Here is a 12,231-nt window from a genome sequence, read left to right as displayed (position 1 = left end):
TGCCTCATGATTTTTCTTGCTAAGCTCATGCCACTTAAATGAGTACCACAAACTCCTTCATGAACTTTTCTCATTATGTCCTCTCCTTCTTTCTTGCTCACACATCTCAATAACATCCCATCCCAAGCTCTTCTGTAGAGTTCACCATCAGCCAGGACATAGTTCAAAGCCATTTTTCTTAAGACTGCACGGTCTTCTTTCGTCGCATCATCAGAAAAAGTACCATCTTTCATATACCTCAGAATATCCGTGAACCATGGTTCTTCCTCTGACTCCACCTGATTCACATAATGTTCTTGATAGCATGGGATATTGGCTGCAGTAATGATAAATGGCTTCTTCGGAACTTTAGTCAAATCCTGCCAAACCGATGCTAAGTTTGCCAAGGCGTTTGGAATTCTGTTATAGATTCTTCCTATGTGAGTGAAAGTGATCTTGTCAAACAGTGCTGCCTTTTTCAACAAGTACTCGACATAGGGTTTTAATCTCTTCTTCGACTTTCCATCTCTCGTTAGCGTGCTCAATAACCAATAAAGATTCTCCTATCACCTCAACTTCCTTAACACCGGATGCAAGAAGAGCTTCCATCCCCATGATGCATGCTTCATACTCCGCCATGTTATTAGTAACCGGGAACAACAACCTTTTGCACATCGTGGTAAGCTCGCCATTAGGTGCTTCAATTACAATACCAGCCCCGGCTCCATTTCTGTTGGCTGATCCATCAAAGTATAATCTCCAAGCTCTTGTTTTGATGCATAGTAAGTATTCATCCAGAAACTCCAATTCCCATGATTCGTCGTCTGTCACAGGGTTTTCTGCTAGGAATTCTCCCACGGCTCGGCCTTTGACCGTCTTCTTTGTTATGAATTCCGCATCCACACTAGGCATCTGAATCAACCACTTAGACAGTCGTCCTTCTAGAGTAGGTGTTTTCTGCAAATACTTCAACGGATCAATTTTGGAGACGAAAGTGACCTTGAAGGAATCAAAATACGGCCTCAATTTCTTTATTGCCCATACTACCGCCATGCATGTTTTCTCTATCAGATTGTATTTCTCCTCGATGGGCAATAGTTTCTTGCTGATGTAGTAGATAGCCTTTTCTACTGCAGCTGTGTCCGGCTGTACCAAAATTGCTCCAACTCCTGCATCTTCTATAGATAGGTACAAGATTAGAGTTTCTCCTGGTCTTGGCGAACTGAGCACCGGTGGATTCATCAGATATTTCTTGATGTGGTTAAAGGCCTTCTGGCAGTCGTCATTCCATTTAACTGGCTAATTCTTCTTCAGTAGCTTAAAAATTGGAGCACAGGTGATGGATAACCTCGAAATGAACCTGCTGATGTACTGAATTTTACCCAGGAAACTTCTCACCTAACGTTCTGTTCTCGGCGGTTCCATATCTTGAATGGCTTTTATTTTGTCCGGGTCAACCTCAATCCCGTTAGGTCCTACAACAAAACCTAACAACTTTCCCTTCGTTACTCTGAATACGCACTTCTTGGGATTGAGCCTCAAGTTGTACTGTTTGACCCGTGCGAAGAACTTCTCCAGCATCTCTGCGTGTTCTTCCTGTGTTTTTGTCATGATCACCATATCATCTACATACACTTCCAATCCTTTATGGATCATATCATGAAATAACGTAGTAGCCATCCTCTGATATGTCGCCCCGGCGTTCTTTAGTCCAAACGGCATCACTCTATAGCAAAATGTTCCGAAGTCTGTGGTGAAGGCGGTCTTATGCTTGTCCACTAAGGCCATCAGTATCTGGTTGTATCCGGAGAATCCGTCCATGATAGAATAACATCCCATTCCGGCAGCGCTGTCTATCAAAACATCTATGTGCGGAAGTGGAAAGTCATCCTTAGGTGAGGCTTTGTTCAGGTCCCTGTAGTCGACACAGACCCTTATCCTCCCATCTTTCTTCAGCACCGGGACTATATTTGCCAACCATTCCGGATAGTGAACTACTTCTAAAAATCCTGCATCCAACTACTTCCGGACTTCAGCTTTGATCTTATCCTGCCATTCTGGTCTGACCCTTCTCCTTTTCTTTTTTACTGGCTTGATATTCGGATCAGTAGGGATGAAGTGCTCTGCTATTGATTTGTCAATCCCTGGCATGTCTGTATAACTCCAAGCAAATACCTCTGAATTTCTTTTAATGCATTCTTGCAGATTCTGTCTGAGCTCAGGTTTGAAGTCTGATCCGATTTCAATTATTTTAGGATCTTCAGTGGTGCTTAAATTAAATGCAAAATGATGCAATTCATTTATGTCAAATATGCGCGTGGTATAATCAATGCCATGAACATGACAGTCAGGAAAACAAGAAAACAAATAGTCAAAGTTCACTTCCATTGATTGAAATAAAAGAGGAAAACCATCCATATTGTTCTCAAAACAAGCATCCGAAAAACAAAACACAGGATTAATTGCCTGTTCAATACATTCATTACAAGTATCTTTTATTGCCAAGATCACTTGATCTGGATCTGCATCTCCTTCATCGTCCGGGGTAGCTTCTTTCTCAGCCTCTCCGTGCTCTATCATCTTCTCCGCTTTCCTCTCTGCCTCTTCGGCATCTTCAGCAGCTAGAACGGACTGGAGGATCCTCGCCTTGGCTTTTTGCTCTTGTACTAACTTGGAAGCTTCATCCCCAATCCCCAAAAAGTCTTCAAACTCGGATATCTTCTTCAACCAATCAGCTTCAGTGTTTGCTTCTGTCATACCCACCATAAAGTCAGTTCCATCCATCAGCTGTTCCAAGGAAGGTTCGGGCGACTTGATTAGCTTCTCCTCATAATCAGTCATAAATATCTCTAAACCGGGATAGGTCTTCCCCCTACTCTGAAATCCCCCTTCAGCTTGTGGAACAAAGAAAATATGATTCAAATTTGACCCTCTCACTGGAGATCGAATCTCATACTTCTCCTTTTTCCTGTTCTCAGAATATCCCAATCCGCGCTTGTCTTGCTGCCCAGATGCAGACAAGAGAGGCTCAAATCTTCCTTGCAGTTCCCGACCTAAACCTCGGCCATACTGCCATTGCATTCTCTTCATCATCTTCCTCGAGAAAGGACTCATCCGATTCACTGCACTCTTGCTCTCGGTGGTGGGCGCATCAATTACTGCCACCTGAAATCCTGATAAGGGCACCGCCAGCTCTAGACCATCCACTGTAGCCACATTCAGATCTTCCTGTGCATTGACTGTCACCACATCTGTACCCCATGGAATTTTCACTTTTCTGTGCAGAGTGGACGAAACTGCGCCTAAGGGATGGAGCCATGGTCTTCCTAACAACAGAGCATAGTTGGCTAAGATATCAAGCACAACTACATCCACCCAGCTTTCCACTGTGCCTGTGGATATCTTCACTTTAAAGGTCCCCCTCGCATTCCGCATAGTATTGTCATAAGCCTTGACCACCATGTTTGATGGCTCAAGCTCTGATTCCTCGATCTTAAACTTGGACAGCATTTTCAACGGACATACACACAGTGCTGACCCATTATCGACCATCACATTCCGGGTGTCTCGTCCATTGACGACAATCTGAATATACAGTGGCTTACAGTGGTTCCTTCCTTACGGTGGAAGGTCTGAGTCAAAGAAAGTGACTTCACCGATTCTACGCTGTAGCACGTTGATCATATCAACACTCTGAATCTGAGCCGGTACTTTAACGAAAGTCATGGCTTCAAGCAAGGCCTCTCTATGTTCTTTAGATGCTATCAGCAAATCCCATATTGAAATGTCTGCTCTAGTTCTTTGTAATTGACTCAGCACCGAACTGGCGGTCACCCCACTAGGCATCTTATTTTGACTGCTCTCTCCGACCTCGACAGTCTTTTTGTGACCTTTCACTACCTCCTCTTCTTTCTTTTTCTCTTTCGGCTCCTCTCCGCCTTTTTCCGTCATTCTCTTCCTTGTTCCATCGACAATAACCTCTTTTCCCTTAGCCTGCATACTGCTCTCGGGATTGTATACTCATCCACTCCGGGTCAAACTCTGAACACCTACTTCATTCACTTCTTCCTCACTGCTGTAGTACCATTGTTCCTCTTGGTCGGCTAAGCTCTTTTGAATGGCTAGCTGGAATTGCTCATCCTCATCTTCCGGCACATCACCCACCTTTACCGTGGTGCTTTTCTCGATTTCAATCTTCACTAGCACCTTTTCTTCTTCATCACTACTGCAATCGTCCCATATGTTCAACATGGCGCACATCCGCTCTTCCCATTCCGCTTCAGCCAATACTACCTCTTCCGGTAATCCACTCTCGATCGCGTTGACCGATCCACCTGATTGAGACTTACGGCTGGATAATTATACTGATATTGAGGAAGCGGGTTGTTCTTGGTGCTTGGTTTGCTCTTGTCCGAAGGCTTAGTAATCTTCCCACTGTCGATCAAGTCTTGAATATCGTGCCTTAATTTGAAACATTCATCAGTTGAATGTCCCTTGCACTGATGATAATCGCAATTTCTGTCCATGTACCTTCCTCGTACGGGTTTAGTCGGGTCAACTGGCAGCTTCGACAACACCCCATTCTTGATACAAGATCTCAGTACTGTGCTCAAGGGTCTCCCCAAATCAGTGAACTCTCTCCTACGCCTTTCATTAACTGATCCCACTATAGCATTGTTATTCCCCGACTGATTCTGATTACTGCTTCCGGCACCTCTGTCACCATAAGAAGTCCGGTAGTTGCCAAACCCTCTATTCTTCTTCTTTTCTTCCTTATATAGCTCCTCGATGTTCAAGCCAGCGCTTTGAACTAGAGCAAAATCGGTGAGAGGCTGGGTCAACATTCTTTCCTTGAAGAAGGGCAACAGGCTCCTACTGAAGATACGGATCAATTCTTTATCCTTCGGCCTTGTCTGAACTCTATACAGCTTCGTTCTCCACCTTCTGTAGTAATCAGAAAAGCTTTCATCTTTTCCCTGTCTTAAACTTTCCAGATCACACAAACTGAATTCATCACTTTCTTCAGTCTTGAAGTGCTTAAGAAAAGCGGTCTGCAGCTTGATCCAATTTTTCTGAACCTCCTCATCTAGACCATCGTACCACCTCCGATAGTCTTTATGCAGTGTTTGCGGAAATGCACGCAAGACATCTTCCTCGTTATACCGGTTCATCTGTGATACTCGGAGGAATTCAGACAGGTGAGAACGAGGATCATTGTCTCCTTCAAATATAGAATGCTTGAATGTTTTAAACGAGGCTGAACTGGTCGGGTGCAAAACATACTCGGTTATGTGAAAGTTGGTGACCGGGTCTTTTTCTTTCATTGCAGCCATTTTGTCAAAATTTTCCTTCAATTCAGCAAGTTGCTTGAGCACATCATTCTCAACAGGTGTGGCGTTTCCCACAAAAGGTTGATTATCTGACACTGGGTCGGGCACTTGTCTCTCTTCAACCACAGGCTGGCTGCTAGAAGGGGGAGTATCTTGGTTTTGAGCCCTGTCCTGAGCGAGAGCGGCAGCCATGATCTGAGCAATGGTTCTTATCTGAGCCTCAGAAAATCCGGTCTCATTTTCCGTGTTATCTGCCATTTCTACTGGATCTGAGTCGGATTCTGAATCTGATGAACTTGGATAGTTTACTGAACTAACTGGAGTAAACTCGGGGATTGGGGATGTTCTGACGAGACGCTGACCAGGATGTCGGTTCCAAGCTCTCAAAGCGGTTTCTCTGGAAGGATCAATTCTGATAAAAAAAATTCTGAGTTAAAGGGGGTCCTGCATGTATGCATGCGAAAATGAAAGCACATAGGATGAAAAATGCATTTCTAATGTGCTAAAGCCAGCATGGAAATAAGATCTCGAGTTCAACGACTGGACCAAAAATTCGGTGTGAATAATATGACAATAACTTATTTTGTAGTTAAACATTTCGGGCATTATCTGTCGTCTACCGTTCCTTTTGGATTTACGATCGACTATTTTCTCTCAAATCCTTAACTTTTGCCTTGGAATGAAAGATTTTCCAAGCGGGATTTTTATTTCATGGTGTATATTTTGTATCCTTACTTTTTTCCTTGGAACATATGGTCCCAAGCAGGATTTTATTTTGTTTTGTTACAAATATTGTAATCTCTCACTTATTTTCAGATAATGCGAGAAATGTTAAAATGCAAAGGAATTACAACCCCCTTATAACTCCCTTTTCTTTTGGGTATTAATTCACTATAAGTGATTGCATTACATTATTCAAAACGAATTTGAGGTCCAGTCTCAAAATCAAGGTCAAATGTCCATGCCGGACGTTAACTCTTATTAATGCATGGCTAAAAAAGAAAAATGTTACATGGTGCATGAATGTCACAACATATGTACAGTTTATATCAAATAGGGGAACGGGAGTTGGGAAATGCATGCCTTCCAACCTTATTTCTCCCACACACGAATTCTGTTGGTATAAAATTTCGACATCTGTTTCCTAGGAATTGGTCTAATCTCGACAACCAACAGGGGGTTTTGAGATTGTCGATATAATCTCTCGGAAATGAATGCGGCATTACAACAGCACATAGAATCGGGTGCACCTTAGGGGAAGTAACTAAGGCTTTTATCTATGTGCATTGGCTTTATTCTTATTGGGCTTAACAAAGTCTGGGTTCTGCAAACAGGATTCGGGCTTTGTTGGGCCTACTCCTTTTGACGTACCTTTAAGGTACTAGGCTTGCGGTTGGTAGTAATGTTAATTCTCGGATGGATGCACCTAAATCGTATGGTTTAGGCTAGATCCACCGTCAAACTTAACACCAGTACCAAAGGGTGATACGGGTAGAATGAGGTGAGAAGAAAGAAATGCGAATGGATGCAAAAATCCTATGAAGGAAAAAGAAAGCAATTAAGCACATACGGACGATTAATAATTTTCCATCGGCTTTTCTAATCAATTTTATTTAGAAAGATAGGTTTTTTAGAGTCAATTCCTAATTGCAACAACTAAATTATTTATTAAAAACAACCGGGGATTAGTGGGTGCAAGATCCCCAGTAAAGTCGCCAAAACTGTTTTCCCCCGGCGAAAATCAAAAGGTTTTTAATGTTTTGATGTGTATGTTTATTTTAGAAAAATGGTCATGAAAACCTTTTTTTGGATACGCGATGCCGATAAATCGGTCTTATAAATCACTTTGAGTCGCCACCCATTATTTCGGCAATGGGACCGTTTCCAATTTTATTTTATAAAAGTGACTTCATTTAACCCAATTTTATTCAAGGCCTATTATTTAGAAAAACTGATCAGGCGAACCGATGAGGTTCTAGGTAAGGGAATTGGGTACGCTGGCCTGTTGGAAGCCGACGCCCGGAAAATCGGCCTCTTTTAACCTACGATTTCTAATTGATTTTATTTTAGAAAAGCCAATTATTTAAACCCAACCCGAACAAATCGAACCGAGTTCCTATGTGGAAAATTAATTAACCGTCCCAATTAGGTTCATTCATTGCATTCATCATAAATTAAACATCACAACCATCATTCATCCACCACATTCAACAAATAAAAATTAAAAGACCCGCTCTTGCCTTATGGTTAAAGGCGGGCCACAAACCAAATTTAATAGTATAATTAAGGATAATGAATAAATCCTAAAAAATCTCATAATCATCAATAATTAATTGACTTTGTCTGATTAAGACTCAGTTTGCCCATAATTGATCATTTTCCGGATTAGGATTAGAACTTGTTTAACGACATGAAATTAAAATGAAATAACAAAAATAAACTGGTAATGGGGGACAGTCACGTCACGCGGGTGTCCTACGAAGAACAGTCGCATGACGCAACTCTTGTCTTTTATTCTGGAACCTGTAACAGTTGCGTCACGCAGCTATTCTATGAAGAATAGTCGCGTGACGGAACTCTAGTTATGGTTCGGTAGACTAGAACAGTTGCGTCACGCAGCTGTTCTATGAAGAACAGTCGCGTGACGGAACTTCTAGCTACGTGACGGAGCTGTTCATAGCTTATTTAAGACACTCAGACATATTGATTATCTATTTACAATGAATCATTAAATAGAGTATAAAAACAAAATAAAACTGAGTACGCGAACAGCTGCGCCACGCAGGTGGTCTACCCCAAAATGAAGGCTTTTGGACACGAACAGTCGCGTCACGCAGGTAGTAGCTGCATGACGCGGCTGCTCTGGTCCGCAACTACCTTTCAAACTACTTTTTTTACGTGTTCTTTTTATTAAAAGCGGTTAAAACTAACCCAAGAATGTTCAACAACGGACAAACTTACGTTTTACCAATAACAGGTCAACTAAATATTGTGAAAAATGAGATTTAAGGAATAAAATGCTATAAATGAAAGATAATGTTTAGAATAGTTACTTAGCCCTTAGATTCGAGGATTGCATGCGCTGAGATTAGCTTAAGGACGTTGTTTCATGATTCCAGGAATGTGACTACCAGATTTTCATAGAGCAAAACGTTTTCTTCTTTCTTTCCTTTCTCTCTTTTTCTCTTATTATTTTATGCTTTTTGATTTCAAAAACTAACTGTTAAGGGCTTGATCTTCCTCAAGTTTACTCACTTGAGTTCTTGGGGAAGAAACCCTAGCCGTTTTTTATCGAAAACTTAAGGTCTTAGAATTCTTAGAGAAAAATAAGAGAAAGTGTCAAAAGTCCCCTTTTTGCTGTGAAGTGTTGTATTTATATGGTAGGGCAACAGGGCAGTCGCGTCACACGGGTAGAAGCTGCATGACGCACCCGTAAACCTGCGTGACGCGACTTACTTTTCGTATAGTTGCCGCGTATCCAAACAAATAGTGCAGGTCGTTGCACGGGCGCGCGCCAGAGGTGTCAGCCCTGTTAGAGCTGCGTGACGCAGCTAATAGTGCCGTCACGCAGGTAATAGCTGCATGACGCAACCCTAACGCGGGTCAGGCTCCTTTGGGCGGTTTGATTCAATTTTTGGTTCAAACACTTCTGGTTTATCGTGATACCTTGTCCCTTGTCCTCATATCATCATTGGGTCAGGCGAAGGCATAAAATCACGCGTCAACAAAGACAATACCTTCACTAACCATGAAGTGACATTTTTCCCAATTTAACACAAGGTTAGTGTCTTCACATCGTTGCATTACTAAAGATAATTTATGAAGGCATGCATCGAAAGAAGAACCAAACACAGAAAAGTCATCCATGAATATTTCAATAAATTTTTCCACCATATTAGAAAAGATGGACATCATGCACCTTTGGAAGGTTGCAGGGGCATTGCATAGCCCAAAAGGCATTCTCATTTAGGCAAAAGTGCCATAAGGACATGTGAAAGTAGTTTTCTCTTGATCCTCGGGAGCTATAGGTATTTGAAAGTACCCTGAATAGCCATCTAAGAAACAATAAAAAGGATAACCTGCAAGTCTTTCAAGCATTTGATCAATAAAGGGAATGGGAAAATGGTCCTTGCGTGTTGCTTTATTTAGTTTTCTGTAATCTATGCACACACGCCAACCTGTGATTGTTCTTGTGGGAATTAGTTCATTGTTTTCATTAGAGATAACAGTCATACCTCCCTTCTTTGGAACAACTTGGACAGGACTTACCCAATTACTGTCTGAAATTGGATAAATGATACCGACATCCAGTAGTTTAATGATTTCAGCCTTGACTACCTCCTTCATGTTTGGATTCAATCGCCTTTGGTGCTCGATTGAAGGTTTGTAGTCTTCTTCCATCAAGATTTTATGCATGCACACACTTGGGCTTATTCCTTGTAGATCCGAGATAGACCACCTTAGTGCTTTCTTGTGCCTTTGTAGAACCTGCAACAACCTTTCCTCTTGATCAAGCGTTAAGTGAGAAGAGATAATAACAGGAAAAGAATGGTTCTCACCTAAGAATGCATGTTTTAAATGAGGTGGAAGTTGTTTCAGTTCTTGCTTAGGTGTTTCCTTTTCCTTTTCATTCAAGATGCTTGATTCATTAATGTTATTTTCGACATGCAAGGTGGTTTCCACACATTCATCAACAACATCAATTCGAAAGCAGTCTCCATAGTCCATAGGAAGTTTACAAGATTTAAGTACATCAAAGACAATCTCTTCCTGTCCAACTCTTAGAGTTAACTTACCCTCATAAACATCAATCAATGCTCTTGCAGTTGCAAGAAAAGGTCTTCCAAGGATTAGAGATCCTTCCCTGTCTTCATCAATGTCAAGAATAACAAAATCAACAGGAAAAATGAATGTACCTACCTTTACAAGCACGTCTTCTATAATCCCTCTAGGATATTTAATTGAACGATCTGCTAATTGCAAAGACATCCTTGTTGGTTTGAGCTCTCCCATACCTAGCATCTTGAAAACTTCATAGGACATAAGATTAATGCTAGCACCTAAATCTACCAAAGCCTTTTCAAAGTCAAGGTTACCAATATTACAAGGGATAGAAAAACTTCCTGGATCTTTTAACTTTGGAGGCAATTTGTTTTGGATAATTGCACTGCTCTCCTCAGTTAACATTACCGTCCCTTGGTCATCAATTTTTCATTTCTTGCTCAGGATATCTTTTAGGAATTTAGCATAGCTAGGCATTTGAGCAAGAGCTTCAGCAAAAGGAATATTGATTTGAAGCTTCTTAAATACATCGAGAAACTTGAGGAAGCTCTTATCGTCTTGTGCTTTCTTTAATCTTTGTGGAAAAGGAACAGGGGGAACATAAGGTTTTACCTTTTCTTGTTCCTCTAAGTTGATGATGGGCACCTTTGGTTGTTCTTTTTCTTCCTTTTCTTTCCTTGGTGGTTCATCTAATTGCTTGCCACTTCTCAAGGTGATAGCCTGCACTTGTTCTTTTGGATTCTTTTCAGTATTGCTAGGTAACGTACCTTGAGGTCGAGATGCCATCATGTTTGCAAATTGCCCTAGCTGAATCTCCAAATTTCTTATTGCAGCCTGTTGAATTTTATGGTTCTCTCTGGTTTTGTTCATGAACTCCATGTGTGATTTAGAAAGAGCAGTGAGGAGGTCATCATGAGATTTCTTTTCTGGAGGGTGGAACCCTGGTGGTGCATTCAAGGCATTGTTAGGATTACCATAGGATAGATTAGGATGATTCCTTAACCTGTTATCATATGAATTTGAATAAGGGTAATTCTTTCTTCCTTGATTCATCACATAGTTCACTTGCTCCAAAGTTTGCGGATTTAAAGAGTCCATGATGCATTCTCCAATTCCATGTTGTCCATTGCACCTATCACAAACTTGCATAATAGAATTCACAGGATTAGTAGTTAACATGTCCAATTTCCTTATCATGTTATCTACCTTGGCATTAAGTGCTGTAATAGCATCTATTTCATAGACTCCCGCGGTTCTTCTTCTTTCGGAATTGTTTTGGTAATGGCTGTTGCTTGCCATCTCTTCTATCAACTCATATGCCTCATCAATTCCTTTCTTTTCAAAGGATCCACCTGCAGCTGCATCTAAAGTAATTTTGATGTTAGGAGATAATGCATTATAGAAAGTTTGTACCTGTAACCACTTGGGCAAACTGTGATGTGGGCACTTTCTTAACAAGTCCTTGAATCTTTCCCAAGCTTCATATAGGCTTTCTTGATCATGATGAGCAAATGTCATTATCTCATTGCGCAATTTTGTGGTTTTTGAGGATGGAAAAAATTTAGCTAGAAACTTTTGAGCTAATTCATCCCATGTGGTGAAACTTCCAGCGGGACACGATTGTAACCAGGATCTCGCTTTATCCCTAAGAGTGAAAGGGAAAAGTCTTAATTTGATTGCATCTTCAGAAACACCATTCTGTTTGAAAGTGTCACAAATTTCCAGAAAATTTGTGATGTGAGCATTAGGATCTTCACTAGGCAAACTCCCATATTGGATCGAGGTAGAGAGCATTTGGATGATTGCGAGTTTAATCTCAAAGTTATTAGCTTCTACCCTAGGTCTCGTAATACTTGAGGTTGTCCCATTCAGATTAGGTGTTGTGTAATCCCTTACGGTACGGACCGGATGTTGAAGTGGTGGTCCTCTGTGTTCTCGTTCTCATTTTCGTTTTCGTTGGCCATGTCTGCTTGTTGTTCGAGTTTTATTTCTCGTGCTTTTCTTGGAACGTTGAGCCTTCGAAGAGTTCTTTCAATTTCTGGATCAAAGATTAAGGGTTCAGTCTTCCTTGATCTTCTTTGCATAAAACACCTGGAATAGTTCTTAAAAGAAAATTAAATAAAAGAGTGTATAAATTAAC

The 12,231-nt window shown here is 41.1% G+C and overlaps 1 non-coding gene across 1 annotated transcript; it reads left to right on the top strand.

Annotated features, from left to right (window-relative positions):
- The first annotated feature begins 11,520 nt into the window (after nt 1-11,520).
- On the top strand, nt 11,521-11,628 carry LOC149497693 (small nucleolar RNA R71). The gene has a single exon (XR_016320306.1). It is a non-coding gene; the product is annotated as a small nucleolar RNA R71 (small nucleolar RNA).
- The last annotated feature ends 603 nt before the right edge of the window (nt 11,629-12,231 follow it).

This window comes from Jatropha curcas, chromosome 3, assembly GCF_041381405.1.
Source record: "Jatropha curcas cultivar XTBG-Jc1 chromosome 3, XTBG_Jcur_1.0, whole genome shotgun sequence".
NCBI lineage: Eukaryota > Viridiplantae > Streptophyta > Magnoliopsida > Malpighiales > Euphorbiaceae > Jatropha > Jatropha curcas.
Note: the sequence above shows the minus strand (reverse complement) of the source record. Positions and strands in the feature narration are given on the sequence as shown.